The sequence below is a fragment of the Rhea pennata genome, chromosome 5 (genome assembly GCF_028389875.1).
Source record: "Rhea pennata isolate bPtePen1 chromosome 5, bPtePen1.pri, whole genome shotgun sequence".
In the NCBI taxonomy this organism is placed as follows: Eukaryota; Metazoa; Chordata; class Aves; order Rheiformes; family Rheidae; genus Rhea; species Rhea pennata.
In genome coordinates this window covers 13990872-14009208 of record NC_084667.1, presented here as the reverse complement: position 1 = coordinate 14009208, position 18337 = coordinate 13990872, and the positions used below count along the sequence as shown (strand labels likewise).

At 38.2% G+C, this 18337-nt stretch overlaps 1 protein-coding gene across 4 annotated transcripts in view; it reads right to left on the bottom strand.

Annotated features, from left to right (window-relative positions):
* The window catches only part of SIPA1L1 (signal induced proliferation associated 1 like 1), a 210270-nt gene that overhangs the window by 122138 nt on the left and 69795 nt on the right, over positions 1–18337 (bottom strand). For 3 of the 4 annotated variants that reach the window (XM_062576476.1, XM_062576479.1, XM_062576478.1), the window contains exon 3: positions 14789–14861. The exons of the other annotated variant lie outside the window; for it this stretch is intronic. The gene's annotated coding sequence lies outside the window, so the exon portion shown is untranslated. The remainder of the gene's footprint in view (positions 1–14788; positions 14862–18337) is intronic. 4 annotated transcript variants of the gene reach the window in all.

The window sequence follows — 18337 nt, the reverse complement described above, 5'->3', positions numbered from 1 at the left end:
TGTTTTAAGTGCCACCTGAAAAGGTGCAGGTGCATTATGGCAAATTGCACCAAGTCTCATTATAGATGGAGAAGACAGCTTGAAATACATTCATCTAAACAAGAGGAGAATCTGAGAGAGACGAGTATTAACCTTAAGGAGGCAGTAAGGGAAAGAAGCAAGCTTTTCTTTGGACCAGTACTGGCAGTCATTCTGCAACTTTACGGGTAAAAAATGCACCTCTGGAAGTATACACTGCATTTTTTTTTGTTGCTGTTTTCCAACAGAGTATTTAAAACAAAAACAAAAAGTGAAAGAAGTGTTCTTAAAGGGGAACGCAAGGCACAGGAGCTTTTGATAAGTCTAGGTAATAGAAGCATGCGTGCCAATAACATTTAGGTTTTCAGGCAATATTATCACTTTAAAAAAAAATTCAATTTGGAAACATTTGGACAGAACAAGTTAATACACTGTATCCTTTACACAGAACACACTGAATTTGTATTCTTAAGGAGACCAAAGCATCAAGAAAGCTGGTTACTACAACAACCTGTGTGAAGATACTTGGAGGTGCTCTTCAACCTCGATCAAGAGCAGCATTCACCTGGTAACAGCAACAAGAGACAACCGGACAAGACAACAGAGTTTTTCTGCAGTACATGCTAGTGAAGTAACTGTTCTATGGTTGATATGATTTTATGATATTACTGCCTAATAGAGTAAGGTACTTAGAACTTTCTATATGAATCTTATTACTTTTCCCTAAAAAAAATACATAAAGAAACCAGACAGATGAGCTGATTATTTGCACACGGAAAACAAAGAAAAACTTGACAGGAGAATTTCTGAACAGAAGAACTTCAACCCCCCAAGACATTACTATGTATGCCTTTCTATATGCCACCTTCTTGTAAAGACCACACAAAACAGCATGTGGAAGTAAATGGAAGGTGGGCTCATTCCAAGTAGGATCCACAAGACAGGTATGAAAAGACCTCTATCATTCATAATAGCGACCTGTAAGTCAGAAAAGCAATTCTGCACTACAGAAAATGTCAGCACAATATGTAAAAGCTCTTGCTATTTCTCAAATTTGTATTACCCACAAAAGAAGTTCTAGATACATGTTATAGCACAGTAAAAAAAAATAAATAAATATTGTGACTGGATGTCTAGGTGAAATAAGTCTATGTTTTTGCTTTAGCTGTATCTTATTGTATCCACTCTTCTTCAGGACATAGAAGGCTACTTATTAACTGCACAAAATTCTCAAATTAAAATATTTTCCTATGAATACAGTTTTTAATGTGCACACATTAAAAAAGCTATGACAATACTCCGACAGCAATATGAAAAATATTTTGACAGTCAGTAGACCTTTGCAAAGATGAAAATATTTTAGTGATTAAAAAACGAAAGTACCTACACAAGTGTATTTGGTTATACCTAATTACACATGGAATCATGGTAAACCTGATTGTCAAAATACAGTGCTGAAGCTGTTTTCATTTTCCAAGGCAATTTAAAATACTACTGCTAGACACCAAAGAAACACTTGAGGTGCAAATGTTCTTTTTGAATCCTGCTTTGAAGGTTTGATGTAAAGCTATCATGCCCAACTTCTCCAAGTTGGAAACACAGCTGTAAGTCCTGGAAATTTCAATGGCACAGAGCCACTCCGTAATTTTCGAAAAACTTCAAAACTAAATTGTAGGATGATGGGAAAAAAGTCATCAGAATAAACTTCACAAAAGAATTCTCACTGGCTATTGTTTCAGAAAGGTATTTGTATATTTGTCAGGAAAAGTTGTCAGATTCCTGCTAGGTCTCTCCCACTGGGATAAGTTTGTTTACATATTCTTAAACACCAAATGATTTTTTTAAAAAGACATCTCTATCTTGATATGCAAGGCAGTTTCCATTAACATCTTCATGAGCTTAACTGCAGGAAAAGCTTCTCAGGACTGTCAATTTTCTAAAGCTTTGTTCATTCAGCTACTCAATATCTGAAAAATTGTTCTACTATGTAACTCCAGAAGGTTATGTTCCTCTCTCCCACGAAAATTTGGGAGGAAATAAGTAGTTAGCACCAGCTCATGAATATCTACTTGCCTTCTTCCAAGACAATTTTCCAAAGCAGCCACAATGCTTTGAAATCTCTGCCATTATTAATAATACACAAATGTCTAAGAAAATTTCTGAAAAGCGCAAGAGCAAAATTTTGAAGAGCACTAGAGTGATTTAAGCAGCTTGGGGAAGGGGTGTAGGGAATATCTGCAAACTTACACACACTTTCTGCAGCCAGAACACCAAGAAAACATGCAAACCTCAGAGATCACAGCCCGAGTTCGACATGACACGATGCAGGAACATAAACACAGGAGGAGGCTGATGAGCAAGGTCAGAGAGAGCAAGCCCCTACAGACAGAAGTCGGAGAGATCAATTGTCATGCTGCCCAGCCCGGGGTCTGCAAGGCGACCATCAGATGCTTCTCATTGACCTCCAGGCTTTCTGTTTTCTTTCTAATTATTTTGCTCAGCATTTTGTAAGACGGAAACTGATTTATTCCTGTACTCCTGCTCAATTACATGATTATCAAAAATACTTTACTTTGGAGATGACGGACAGGTCTGCATTCCACTGGTGGTTTACAGACCAGAAACTGAGAACAAAAACATTGGTAAACCATATGAAAGCAATAGATTTTTGCAAATTATTTCTTTTTAAGTAAATTTGGGGTGTAATTCATCAAACTGACAAACTGTTGGCTGTCCTTGCTTCTCTTCAACTTGCTCCAGCAAAGCTCATCGCTAACCCATCAAATAGCTTATTTCTTTATGTTTCCAGTTATTTTAAACTGAAATGTGACAATACAGACACTTAACTATTCTCCTGTTATTCCACACTTTGCACTGTGTATGGCTTTCTCTATAATTACCAACCTACTCCTTTGATGTCTTCAGGTTCACAAGAGTCTGATTTTTAAAAAATAGATTTAGTGCATTTTTAAACTAAAAGTAACACTGATGATCAGATGAAATTCCAGGCAAGAAGGACTATTATACTTGTGGAAACAAAACACAGTGTTGGAACAAGTACCAAACGTCTACATAAAGCAGGTGCAGGAAAAAGCAAGGTCGGCAATTTTTGCTAGATGCACTATAAGCAAATCTTTTGCCAAATACGCTCCTAGGTCAAGTTTCTTCACACAAATTATTTCCTATATTTCTACATCTAAAAATCTAATCACTTAGATGTCATAAAACCATAAAATCCTTTCATGTTAAACATTAAGCCATAAATGACTTATGATTAATGTTATGTTAAGCAAGCCAATATGGCTTCAATTTTTTCTTTTGTCACTAATGATATAAATAAGGACAGATTGAAAAAGGAGCATTTTTTTTATTGGAGGAAAAAAGATTAGGAGTTGTGCCGTAGCGCTCAGCAATCCTGCTATCACTTGCTAGGTTCACCATTGGATTATCTGGTTTACTACATCAACTTCTCAATTCATGTCATGCATATGAAAATAAAACTGATGAGAATTTTTAAACTTGGATTATGTAGAGTTCACAACTGTCATTTTTATACCACTTGGCTACTGAATTTTTACGTTTGCTTTCATCAGCATGGGCCAAGTCCCTCTCAGCAGAGTGTAACTATTACAGATGATCTTCCTTCTTCTCTGTTTTGAATTGTCTGCAAGCTGACTCTGATTTTTAGAGATTCAAGTTCGATTTTATAATTATTCTCTAGACAGTTTGGATGCAATTTTCTGCTTTGGGTGTGGCATGAACTGTTCACTTTAGCTATTTATGCTGCCTATTTACATTATACTGAATGAAAGCTTTTTCTAGTTAACAGTTGAATACAAAAGCCTCTTTTTAGTACAAGACAAACAAAGTGTTCTGCTCTTTTTCACGTGAAAATCTTTATCTAAATGAGTAATAACTGTTCTTTATACAAAGAACCCCCCCCATTCACACAAGCCTTTCCAAGCATTAGCACACATGCAAACAAACATTGAGGAGATGTTAGAAAAAGAAGAACAAAAACACAGTAAACAACCACAGATGTTAGAATACAGATTAGAAGCAGCACAACATCAGATCAATAGTAGCTTAATACCTGCCATCAGGTTCCTAAGGCTTTTCCATTCAGACCTTCCTTCTCACATCATGCAGAACGGAGAAGCAGGGCCATCTCTGGCTTGCCCCAAATCTTTGCAACCTCCAGTCATCCAATTCCCTCCAATTTAAGTGCAACAATCCATACAGCCTTCCTCACCCTTTTCTGTTACCCATCCATATCCCTGTAATTCCAGCCAAAGCGACTCTGGTTCTGCTTAACCTAACCCCACCACCTGTACCACCAATCTTTGGCCCTCTTTTGTCTCCTGCTCCCCTAGCCCAGAACAGCATTACATTTTTCATATGGCTTCCAAAGAGGAGAAAACTTAAGGGCTGAAGACAAGAGGAGGAAAATTCCCTTACCCACTTCTCCAATACATTCTTTGCCCCACATAGGCTCATCTTTTAGTAAAGAACTGCTGCTTAACCTGGTAAGTGCTATACTCTTTTTCAAGGGCCTACAACATAGTGGCTTTATAGATCCTAATGGGAAGACTTTCCCATGAGCATATGGCAACCAGGAACACGTAACACATCTACATTGTAATATATACACACAAAAGGAAATAATTACGGTACTAGATGCAGTCCCAACTTTTAGCATCTTATGATTTCAGAGAATTCAGCCTTTCAGTCTAAGATGTGTTGCTGCACAATACTTCAGAATTATTTTATAAAGAAAAAAAAATGTAGCTATATCCTCCTAGACTTTCACATTTTTCCGTGCTGCAAAACAATGCCAATGTATGTGTGCATTCCAGCATCAAGAGCTTTCCAAATGCAACCACATTGATCCATCCAATCTATGCTGGGGAAAAAAGAAATATTGACATCTACTAGGACCAGGAGGACTGAACTACAGGCCTACGTGGAGCCTGAGGCTGTAATTCAATGTTACAGCTTGAGCCAAATTGACAGCCTGCCACTGTCAAAATCAGGAGACTAAATTTGATCATCTCCTGATCCATTCCTCCCTCCTCTGCTTCTGGCCTACATTCATCTGCTCACATTACAAACTCATTCAGCTTCCAAAAGAATAGAAAACTAACCTAGTAACAAAAAACCAGAACAACCATTTTGCTGGGACAGTGCATCACATCAACTTCTGGTAAGATAACTGCCGGAGCTAGAGAGAAGGAATAGCAGAAGCAAGACCTCAGTCTTTCAGAATATTGCTCAGCTATAACATGAAACTACTAGCCTTTAGTTTAAGTTTACAGACACTTTTGGGAAACTGCTACACCCTAAAGATTAAGGGGGTGTGTTTGCCTTCCAAGTTAAATGAGAAAAAGCAAAACCTAACACAAGTATATAGAAAGCTCATGGCTCAACTAAATTGAAACCAGCTTTCATTAGAACATTAAAAGGAATTCCTTCCTTGTGAAGGCAACGTACATTTAAATGTCAACTTAACCCCCAAGTTCCAATTGTGTAGCTATTTGTAAGGCTGCTTATTACCCTGGAAATATTTTTTCCTAACTGGGACCTGTGAACACTCTCATGATTCTTCTTATTCAAGCTGACGCAAATTTAAACTCATTACAGTAATGCAGAGACTATTTCAGTAAGCTCACTACTGCTGACCTTACACTACTGGATTTTTTTAAAAAAGGGAAAGGATTGAATGTTTCTAAGGAACTGATGAACATATACAACAAACATACAATGCAGAGTGTAAAAATCAGTATTTATAGAACACAGAAGCTTTAAAGATCAGCTTTCACAGGACTCATGCCTACAGAAACAAGTGTGCAGTTCTTTGAGGATCCTAGCAAATACCTATTTTCACCATTTGGTGTTAATAACTGATCTAAGTGCAAATAAATTTCTCACTTGATGCTTATCTTCATCTTCATGCACTTTGATACTTACATATACCCACTTAAGTTGCCCTCCTGAGACATTCAAACTAGTCCTAAAACAGCTGGAAAACCAGGTTAAGGAGACAGCCTCAAGTTTCCCCCTTTCCCGTCTGCTCAAAATTTCTGAACTGAAAAAATAAGTCTCTCACTTCTCTAATATAATTCTTGCAATCCAGAGAGAAGCATTTGGCTTTCATTCCAGTAGTTATTCCCAAGACACAGCTGTAGAGCATAAAATCAATTAATAATGTTCGGATATAAGACGGCTCACTCAGACACTGCACAGGACAGATTTACTATTCTCAGCATTAAATAAAACATTCAGAAGAAGTCTCCAGAGACTTACTTTTTTTACATAAATTTTGACAGAGACAAGTATTGCTTTTACTATCACTGTCTAAGCTTAGAATAGAAATATACTATTCACTTCAAATGACCAAAAACAAAAAAAGGAGCTTCCAATGAGTATGTATCATTATCCTCAATTATGAATCATGAAAAAAATATATATATCATTTCTCTTTTAAGATGATAAGGATCTCAGGCAAGTGATTTTACGTACTAAAGACATTCACTTCTTAAACTGTTCAGACTTCTCTGCACATCTACGTTCATATTAATGCATTCAAACTAATTCATATTAGGAACGTGACATTCATGTAAGTGATCCACTTCCACGAAGAAGTGATATTCCACAGATATCACAGGCATTTGGAGAAGGGCACAGGGAATTGCTCTTCAAAGCAGCAGCAGCTGGGAAAAAAAAACAGAGACAAAACTACAAGACACAGATAAAATGTTTCGTTTTAGAGTAAACTAACTTGAAGATCTAGGTAGTTAACAGTGAGTTGGAGAAGGTCACTCCTGAGGAGACAACTTCACACCGAAAGCACTGCCAAGCTTTCTGAATGCTGCCCTCACCCCCACAAAACCCAGGTAAACCCAATCCGTGCGTGAACTCCGTCTGAACCAAGAGGGCTGGCCTAAAAAAGGCTTCAAACAGGACTGGCTTTTCCACAACACGACAGCCCTCATCTAAATTTCAAACAATTACTCATTCAAGTAACTGTAGATCAAGCTAAACAAAATAAATTATTTTCTTCCTCCAACCTAAGTCCCAGAGCTCTGACTGGTGACCCAAGAGAGAGTCACCTCGGCAGATGACCAGCCTCAAGGGGAGCACCAGCTGGCAAGCGCCCGCTGAACTACGGCGCGCGCCAACCTCGGGGACCTTCTGCGTAACTTAATAGATTTTCCGTTCATAACTCGTATTGTATCAGCTCCCTGCTTTGTACTGCAATGCAAAAAGGAAAAAACACACACACACACACACACACACACACACACACACCAAACCCCTGGTCGTTATTAAATCCATTTGGGGCTTCCACGAAAACAGAGTAACTGTACCTACAATTCTAGCAGCAGGATTTACTGTTTTAACAGCTGTTTGCAGGCACGATTAATTCCACTAATTTTAGCAGATAGGGAAGGTGGAAAGGGTAGCTGGAAAAAAAAAAAACTAATCTTAACTCAAAAATGTCACTAACAATTCCATTGCTTTAGGTCTTGCAATTCTTTTTGAATATAGTCTTAATTTCTTTCATTTTTAGAAAAAAGGCCAAGTAACAAAACTGCGCAACTACATTTTTAATTCTTCCGCAATTTTTAATTATTTTATTTTTGCTTGTTTGCACTTACAATACCTTACCAGACATGATAGATTAAACCATTGCAGCAACAACACAAATTTACTCTTTGTGTAGAAATTATCAGAAGTATACATGGAAAACTCTACTAAGCAGGGCTGAATTTGCACATTTACTGTTTTCTGTTGTTCTTTAATGTCCTGATCTGACTAGTATAGTTTATTTCACTGGACTAAATAAATTAAAGAGATACAGTATCTCCTTGGACTAAAGGCTTTCAGAGTGCTGCTTGACTGCAATTTTTACATTACCTGCTTTTTAAGGGGTATAATTGGCAGGACTCGTAAAGGGATGTTCAGCACCGATTCACAAAAGTAGTATTTGTCAAACAGAAAACATTTAGGAGAAAGATTAGAGATTTATGGAAAGCATCCTGTCACCACGGCTTCTGCTTTCAGCACATGAAACTGTGCTACAGCTGTTTTAATAGCATTTTCCCACTGTGGTACTTCACTAAGTGGTTCCAGTTATCGCAGGGAAACCTATCAGCCAGCCAGCCCCGAGACCTGTGTTTTACTGTGCCTTTGTAAGATACTTAACAATACTGTATATATTACTGACATAATAAAAAGCCTGCTCAAATGACAGATGTAGTAAAAAAAAATAATTCACACTGACCACTCATTTCTCAGGATTTTTATTTCATTGCAGGCTAAGAACTTCCTTCTCTTTAACACTATTCAGACTCAGGCAAAAAGATCTTTAAGTCAACTGGAGTCTTGCCCAGACAGGAACAGCAGAAACAAGTATTATACGCAATAGGTGGTTAGCAGGACCACCAAAATTATTTATCAAGAATTCCCTCTGAATTTTCCTAGGGAAACTCCAAAGGCTCTTCAAAATAGTTTTTTTTTCTTTTGGGGGGGCGGGCAGTGGGCTACAAACTGCGCTCACATACAACAAAACCAAACAACAACAAAAGGGAGAGGGGTATTTTTTTAAATTAAATTTGAAGCTGCTTCAGACATTGTCCAACATGTCTTGGAAACTCGAGATCAGGAATAACCACTATAGGCAAAAGTAACTACTGAAAAAATTGCTTTCAGGGAGTGAATACAACAGCTCAGTATTTAAAAAAATTAAAGCGAGTACAACTAGAACTTGTCCTGCAGCCAGTTTCATTGAATATTTTCATTAATGATTTGGATGACCAAATAGGAGTCCACTTACACAATCTGCAGTGCCACCAAACTGCTAGGGTCACAAGCACTTTGGAGCAGACGATCCAAATTCAAAGTGAGCTTCATAAATCAGAGATTCTAAAGCCAGCCAGGTGAAATTCAATACGGATAACACCAAAACGCTATAAATCTGAAAGAATTAAAAGACTAAAAGCAATAAAATTAGCAGGCTAAAGAGTAATAAAGAAGAGACTTTGAGGGCTGTATTGGATCAGACTGAACAAGAGTCAAATGCAGTGTTCCAGAAATGCAAAAATCACTCAGGAAGGTATCAAGCCTACTGAACATAATCAGTGAGCATTTAAGTATTTCAGGGTATTCAACACCACCAAGTCTTGAAACACTACGTAAATCATGTTTTTATGTTCTGAGCAATATATCCTAAAATATGCTTCTAAAGTTACTAAAAACAGACCAACAGCAACAGAAAACAAAAGCTCATCCTATTAACACGTACAGTTAAATATATTTGAATTTTCTAAGATGTGTTTATAGTAACTAAAAAATGGTCTTTATGTATAAACACACTTTTGCCACATATTGTAAATGACAAAGTATGCAAACTGAATTCTGTTCCTCTTCACCTCTCCTTCTCAAATAGGAAACTTCTAACTTCAGTTTCCTCTTTCCTTGCTCTTCTGTAGAACTAACACAAAATACTTTGATTAGAATTAATCAGTGCAGCTATAAAAAAAGTTACAGACACTATACTAATGCTATTATCTGTACAAATTTACTGCTTTTTCTACATTTGACAATTCATCTCTATGCAGTAACAATTTTAAATCAAGTTTAAATCCAGGAGATAGCTTTTTTCCCTTTTATAAAGCAGATAGTTTACTTTTTGACACTAGCTTACATGTATGCTGTGTTCACATCTTTAAAATAAAGTTAGGCTTTATCTAAGTGTGTGTATGCATGCACGCACTTTAGCCCTGAGTTTAACTTTCCTATGAAATAGCAGTAATATTCCTACACCTATGTAGCCAAAAACTGACACGTCTTTATGTCAGTACAGTGGTATTCAGAGCATCTATCACAGCTGAAACCTTAACATATACCAAAGTATGACACCATCTTTCAGCCATTTAAAATTCAGACCTTCAGTAACTCTTTAGATTTTAACCTCCCACAAATTCCTTTCCAACATTCCTTTCTGCTAGAGATTTAGTAGTAAGTTACTCACATACACAGGTTAGCTTCCTACCAACTGAAAGATAGAAACAAAGCAGCAAACACACTGGTAAACGGCCAAAATCTAGAAACAGGCCGAATTCTCCTTTTCCTTTACAAAAAGCTACATGCTTGTAATAGTTCAGAGATCTAGAAGCCAGAATAACACACAAATGAGTTTGAAAACTCAAAACTTTTATACATAAAGTATGCGAAAGTGTTTGCTGAAGGACAGGAAAAATAATAAAAAAAAACCACCCAGAACACAACCTTCGATTACATCTCCAAGACTATTCTAAGTTATCTGTGAAATGGGAACACGAACTCCGGGTCTAACAGACACTGACCTGCAGAACCAGTCGACTTACCAGTACAGCACTTGCAGCACTCTAAGCAAGAAGAGTGCTCCTAGTCACATATGGACAAATAAATAAATAAATAAATGAATAATAATAAAAAAAAAAGGTGATTTTCCTGGCACTACGGACAGAACACAGTGTATTCAGCTATACAGTAGCACCTATTTTCAGAAACAGAATTCAAAACATTCTGATTGCCCTTTTGGTATGTGTAATTTACTTTGTAAGTCTTTAAAAATAAACAAGTCTTTTGATAACATTTTTTCTTTACATCTACATTACTCTATATAACAGAAATAACATCAGAAATCTAAGGGAAAAGTTAGATAAACACAGTAAAAGAAAACAAATGACCAGCAGCCACTTGAAGAGTGTAGCCCACATTATATCTGAAAAAAGATATAAGTACTATTTAAAATATGAAATACTGATGTTATGATCATTCTCTAGAAGACTTGTATCTCTCCTAACATAGCATTTTTGGTCAGAAAGCATTTCCCTAAGTATTTGCCTCCCACACTATTCTGTTATTGTTTGGGTGCTTGTGAGGCTGGACAGCAAACAGGGAGGAGCTCATAAGCATTGCAACACCAATTTTTTCCATCAGTAGGTCTTCAAAACCACCAATTTCCTAGTATGAAAAAAAATTCATGGAGTCTCAACACCTTTAAGGCAGGAAGCTTCTTTATATGGAGAGACTGAAGACTAAAAGAGACAGTAGTTGTATTAATTTGTGGCAAAGTCAGTAACGTAATTCAAAGCTCCTAACTCCTGGTCCAACATTTCCATTTTTAGATAAGAGTCTTGTCTCCGTATCAGGCAAAGCTGAGCTGCTTGTCCTATATTCCTCCATACAAATCTCTTGCTAGGCTGTCAGAGGCAGCACCACTGGGATAGATGGAGCTTTGATTTGACCACATATACAGTGAAACTAACTGTAATATTTCACTTCCGGCTGAAAGACAACAGTTAAGATTTTAATGACAAAGAAAACACTTCCAGCTCATCTAAATATTTAACCTGCTCTTTTGAGCATGTTTTTAGTATCTATGAAGATAGTGATGAATCTCGAATTTCTTTTTCATGATGAAGTTATTTTAATAAAAGCAAAGTTAAAACACCTGGATGGCCTCAACTAATGAAAAAATGAAGTCTACTTTGCAGAGTAACCCAGGAGCAAAGCAACTGCCTGGCCCACAATGTTATTTCCTTCAGGGCAAAAACATTAAATAGTTACAGCCTTTACCTGTTTTTTAACTCTCAAATTTTTCATCCTACCAAATCTATCCCTACTTATCCCTTTTATAGTCAAGGGCAGCTGTAAGGAGCTGAGACTTGTGAGGAATGCACGTCTGTCCCTTCTCACTCCCTCACTGTCTAGCACATCAATGTTTAAGGAATGCTGTAAACTTTTTATTCTAAATTAATCCCAGCCAGGAAGGCACTTGGTCACCAGTCGTTTTGCAGCTCATCCTCCTTCCAAGCAATCCCCTGCCAAGAGCCAATCCTTTTCAGAAAAGGCAGGCTAAAGCAGCAACTGCTCCTTCTCTGAAGGAGGAAGGATGAGCTGTTTCTCAACTTTTCTTCTCAGCTAGCCTCTGCAAATAGCTCTAGCATGCGTGCTGGGCGGGAAGAAAAACAGGAATAAGAGAAGAAAATATATGCCTAAAAGGAGGAGAGAAAATAAAGGGGAAAGAAAACAGAATATAAAAAGAGCACACAAATAAACAGTATTAAACAGAATCTGGAGTTCAAACAACAGCTACCCACTGCTGCTTCACATCCTGTACAATTTTTACACCCGTACGAAGGGAACACAAAGCTCTAAGTAACAGCAGCACTTCACACTCATTGTGTATTTACAAATATAAAAGATTTAAGACAATAGAATCAAATACTGATAGACAGGTAGATATTTAGTAATCTGAGCAATTCCAGTTTCATCATTACTCTGTATATATAATCTTCTGAATAATTTGGAGGTAGCTAGCATCTAGCTCTAAATAGTGTGTAAGTTACCGCCAAAACTGCATCTGCATGCCGGTACACTTGTGGTTTCTCCTCCTCCTCCACCCTCTCCCCCTTTCCCCCCGCTTCCCTATACGGGCTCTGCCACACACACCTTGCACCCCCCTTCTCACATGCACCCATGCAATTCACACTGTAACCAGTGTCTTCTGCGTCGCCTCCTAAAGCCAGTGGGAGGCAAGAGCAGCAAAAAAATAAAAAAATAAATAAATAAATTTGGCTACAACTACTTACACACACCTGCCAAATAGGAAGTTTTCAAAACGACTCGGTGCCTCTCTCTGCAAGAGGAACTGCGCACTTTGCACGCGCTGTGGGCAGCAGGAGGAAGCGAGCCGAGCAGGCGCTCTCCCCCGAAGGTACGACCGCCACTGCAGGAAGCGGAGATCGTTAGGAGCCCTGCTCCACCAGCACAGACAGGGCTGGTAAGAAAACAAGACGTCCTCCTCTTCTGAATTTCGTACAATAAGGCAGTCCAACCAGAAGCCAACCAAGAGGGCTTCCAAACAGCAGCCCAGGAGCGAGTAGGACAGGTGGACCAGCAGATGAGGTCACAGCTACCCTGCCTCGATTTTGTGCATATAGTGCAGAGGAAGCAGAGGTTGGCCAGGCCAGCGCTGTCCAGACGTAGCCTCCAGCAGTTGAGCCTACCCAGAAGCTCAGCCTCACCAATGACAGGCCACCAACAGGGATGAAGGAGGGGGCCATCCTCTCATGGCCTGGCAAGGTCTGCACGCACACACGCGCGCACCACCAGTAATAATAAACTCCACCACAGAGCACCTCAAAATGGCATTCGATTCTATTCAACCAATTTCCCAGCACTGCCACACTAAATTTGACAATTTGGAAGAAATACTCCTCTTGCATATTTTCCAATACACATAGACATAAAGAATTTAACATGACATCTTCCCCCTCCTCTCTTTTTATTCCCTTTGGAGATGTACAGACATAGGAGAGCTTGGAGCTTAACAAATCGCAACACTTACTCCTGTAAAAATTCCACATTTAAAACCAAAGCTGAGTTTTCAGCTATCCTGATGGTCTAGAAAATAGTTTGAAAATTCTGCAAGTTATAGATTTTAAAATTTATGGTTACTTATATGCACTTTAAAAAAGATTCAAAGACAAACAAAATATTAAGATACTGCTATTAAAGGTCAATGCAATAAGCAACATAGCTCCAAGGCACAGAAGAACATTATCTTAGTTCTAAGCCCTCAAACATGGAATTGATGGAATAAATCACGACAGATTGCACAAATTCATCTAACATTATACCCAAGAACCACAAGAAAAAATAGACTAACATGTGAAGAAAATACGAGTTAGGATGAACAAGAAACATTTGTTGTGTTACTACTAGTTCTAAAACTACACAGCAACATTCACAATGTACATTATGTTGTGTATATATATGCATGCCATGTTATAAATATAAAAAGACATGACTAATGCTGCATGCTGACGGAATTTCTAACTGTCTAGTAGACTTGTATCTTTTTCTTTCATCAAATGGAGCAGAGTTAGGTTGTGGTCTTGCATTATGCATAAGCAGTGAATACGATCAGACTGAAAAGCAAGCTGATCTTCTCTGATCTCAAGAAAAAAGTGTGAACTCTGATCTTCACAGGTGACAGCTTTGTGCATCTCTTCAATTTACTAGTTAGCTTCCTTGAACCTGTGTAGCAATAAAGAGATCACACCACAGTTGTGGCTAATCTTATGCCTTACACAATGTTTCAACAAGGAAGAATATCAAATAAGAGAGCAAAGCAGTTATATTACTCCTGCTTGGCACAAAGAAACTGATCAGTTCTTGCTTTTACAGTTCAAGAAGGATGCTGAAAAACTGGAGAAAGAAGTATCACTGAAGGGTCTAAGAGAATAAGAGAAGGTATGACAATGCTATTTGTACAGCATGGGAAGGAATCTGATCTTTAACTAGCAGAGGTATAAATGAATCAATTACTGGAAACTACACCTAAACAAATTCAGAGGAGAAATGAGACCTCTCTCGTTTTTAGAGAGCTGGAATCTTTTAAGAATTGCTCATCTCCAAATTCACAGAAGTGTTTTTACTGAAACTGGAAGTTTTCCAAATAAATGCTGTATTTCAGCTCAGGGTACCTGCCCCGAGGCATCAATTCAGAAAATCTAATGGTCAAGGTAGTTACAGCAGTAGCAGTCAAACATGATTCCACAACACTTTACAGAGGAATCTAGCATTTTTCCCTTTACAAAAGAAACTGAAGCAGAGTTAAAGGCAGCACAGTAACGAAGTTAATAGTTCCTAGTTCCAATGAGGATACTCTGTGGTCCCCCCGGCTTTAAAATCATGCATCACTCCATGAACTTACCTTCTTTTCCCTGTTTCACATATCCCACCTCAATGCAGTGTCTCAGATTTAATAGTAAATTCTCGTTACAAACCTGCAAAAATGAAAAATATTTTAACCGCAGAAATTTGTTGCTATTGAAGTTTAAGGAGCACAGCACGATACACTTCAGCAGTACGCACACTGAACCACGTGGAAACTCAACCTATCAGGGTTGCCGATATATTGCCAACCAGTCCCACAAGATGTTAATATTCCAATATCAATTACAGAAAACATCACATTTGTCAATCAATGTACATTTGTAATAACACACAGTAGTTCTAAGTTATACTGCATAGTACATTTTAAAGGTAAAACAAGGGAAGACTCAAATATTATACAATGTATTTCATCTACTAATAGCTCTCCATATATACACAAACTACAGAACTTAATGTAAAATAGGTTTCACAAACTTCACTCAATTTCCTGACTGTATTTGGGAACAAAAAAAAAAAAACAATTCCACCTGATAATAAAACTCTTACTAGCTAGGAAGTGACACAAACATCAACAGGGCCTACAGGTACACTGCAGACATGAAGTGACATAAAATATGGCATAGTTATGATCTAAACTAGGTTATGGACAAACTAGCAATAAAGAAACGAGGGCACAGGACTGCAGCGATTAAGCACCCGGGGCTCCCTGTCAGCCTCAAACAGGCCTTGCTAAAATCCATGCTGTTGCTGGATCCACGCTGGACTGGCTTTTTGTCTGTTTTTAAACTCCTGGCTAGCTAGATTAACGCTAACCTGGATGCGTCTCACCGTTTGGAAAGCGGGAAGCGTGCAGACACAGCACGCATCCTCCTTCTCAGCCCACCTAGTCAACCCACAGGCGCAAACACAGTGAATCACTGCTATCCAGGCAGCTAAAATCTTTAGTCACCCCAGACTAATAAAACAGCGATCGAAGCAGAAAACCCTCACCAACAAAGAGATAACCAAAAATTAACATGATCTAAGCCTCCTTCTTTTCATTCAGTCCTATACACCAAGTTTCTGAACAAGCATGTAATTCTTTCATTCTCGTGTGCAATGAAATGAGGCTGAGACCTCACGACCACCTACCTCCTATTATGGCCAGATTTTGCTATTAAGAACATGATCCAATTTTGTTGAATCAAAAGTGGCAATTGCAATTACCATCAAGTTCTAGAGTATATTAAATAATCTCCCAAACTGTAGCATATTTACTACTGGTAATTCACTGCACTGTTTTTAAACATAAAGGAAGGTTAAAAAAAAACACATTAAGTACTTTCTATTTCTTTTCCATTTAAAGATCACAACTATGGTTACCGTTTCAGCCTTAAGACATAATATTATTACAGGAGACAATCACTAACTTGGAGGAATTATATTTCAATGAGAGTATCTAATATCTCTATCCCCTTCCTCCTCCTCTTCATGCATGCATACACAGGTATGCATGTGTACACACAGGCACATGCACATGCTCCCCAATGTGTGTATATATATATATATATATATATATATATATATATATATATAGTAGCACCTCTGGAAACAGTAATTGCAGGGGGTTACTTCAAACTTTCTTTGGACTCCTCAGTGGAAATAGGCTAAAGTACAAACACATACCATACCAACAGAAACTGTGTACAATCACCAACTAAACCTTGGGAAAATTTCAGGGGGAGGAACAGACCCAAAAACTGCAAAATAAAAGATAAACATGATTCCGTACATCCTCTACTGTCATTTCACAATGAAATGTTTCCCACAGCTGCTGTCTCCCGTTTTAGGCAATACAGCACTATGTACTCTTGAACATGCCCCTGTGAAAGAACAGCAGCCAGTGAGGCAAAGCTTGGCCCCCGTCACCCCGGACAACGAGGCTTTACCACCCCAGTGATGAATGAAGCCACGGGCCTTCAACCTCTCAGTGGGGAAAGAACAGGACAGGTAACCCAGAAGCTTTAAGCACTTTCCTACAAAACTTAACTTTAAGGTCAGCATTAGCCACTTCACCACACTGACCATCCCCTTCCTCCTCCCTCCCTCCAGCGCTTTTTAAACAGCATGTCAAGGAGAAACAAGCAGTCTCCCAGGAAGTTGTATGCAGATTTTTTTTTTTAATATTGATCCAAAAAAAAAAAAATAATGTGGAGAATCTAACAAAAATTAAAGTTAGTGCAATTGAATGTCTTGTACCTAAATAACTTACATATCTAATTCAATTCTCTATTTGAAACAAGCAGAACTTAGCTTTATTGGAGCACATTGCTAAAAAAGAAAAAGAAAAAATACCTACTAATGTGGTTATACTTTACTAGAAAGTAGAAATCCATAAAGTCTGTTCACTAATTCCAACAAACAAGTCTGAATCTATAGAAACATAGCTCAAACAACTTCGAAGGACCACCCATGAAACAAATTCAGTTTGAAATTAATTTTGTATAGAGAGATCTGCTACGAGCTTAAATTCAAAGACGATGTAAAAAAAGAAAAAACCACACACACAATTCCACTGGAAAACGATTTCAACCGATGAACAAGAATTGCACGTATACTTGGTGGTATAACTTGGTGACACTATCACTGACAAAATTAGGTTAACTACATGAACATCATGTGACCATTGATGGAAAATAAGACAAAGTCGAACTGCAGCTCCAAAAGTGGCGGGAAAAACCCTATTCCTTTACTTTCCACCACCAGGTTTGATTAACGGCTAAGAAACGGTTTTCCCTGCTCAAGACAACCCTAACTCCTTGCCAGTTCCATGCCCCACTGCCTAGGGCTTAGGATCAAAATTTCTCTCTCCAGACCATAAACTTCAAAAAATACTTTTGTATAGTGCAGTGGAAAAGTTCTGGGCAACACCGTGTCCTTCTCCTTTGTCTGCAACTTTGACAGTTACCTACCAGGGCGAACCAGGAAAACAACTGCATGCGATGCTAGAGATGGTGTCAAGGGGAAAGACAATAGTTTAAGGAGGGGGAAAAATAATTAAAGCAGCCTTTTTCAAGGGTTCCTCTAAATCATGGAACAAATACATCCAAGACTTTTTTCCTTCCAATATAAACATCCTCCGAAGGAAGAATTTTCGTTGCTGAAGTAAATCAAACCTCAGAGGCTGAACAGTCCACTGCCAGCACAAGTCAGCTTTGCAAACAGCATTTCTGAACAGACTTAAACTCTGACACTCAATACAAACAACAGTATTACTCAACACAATTGCAACCAGAAAAGAGACAAGTCTCAAACTAACACTTTTCCTCCTTTAAACATCTCACAAACTGACAAAGTGATATTAAGAGGGGGATCTTTGTTTATTAGAAATGTTTATTACAATGCTTGTCATTTCCAAGCCTGGACAGCTCTGCATATCCTACAGGTGCAATTTTCAACATTTGTCAACAAACAGACTCAGAATCTTTTTGGTGGAGGGGCTCTGCCTGTAATTCTGACAAACACAAGTTCTTAGGGTTGCAAAGCGTTTTAGGGTAGCAAGCGTTTCTAGCCATTTCCCTTCACACAGCAAGGACTTGCACAACTA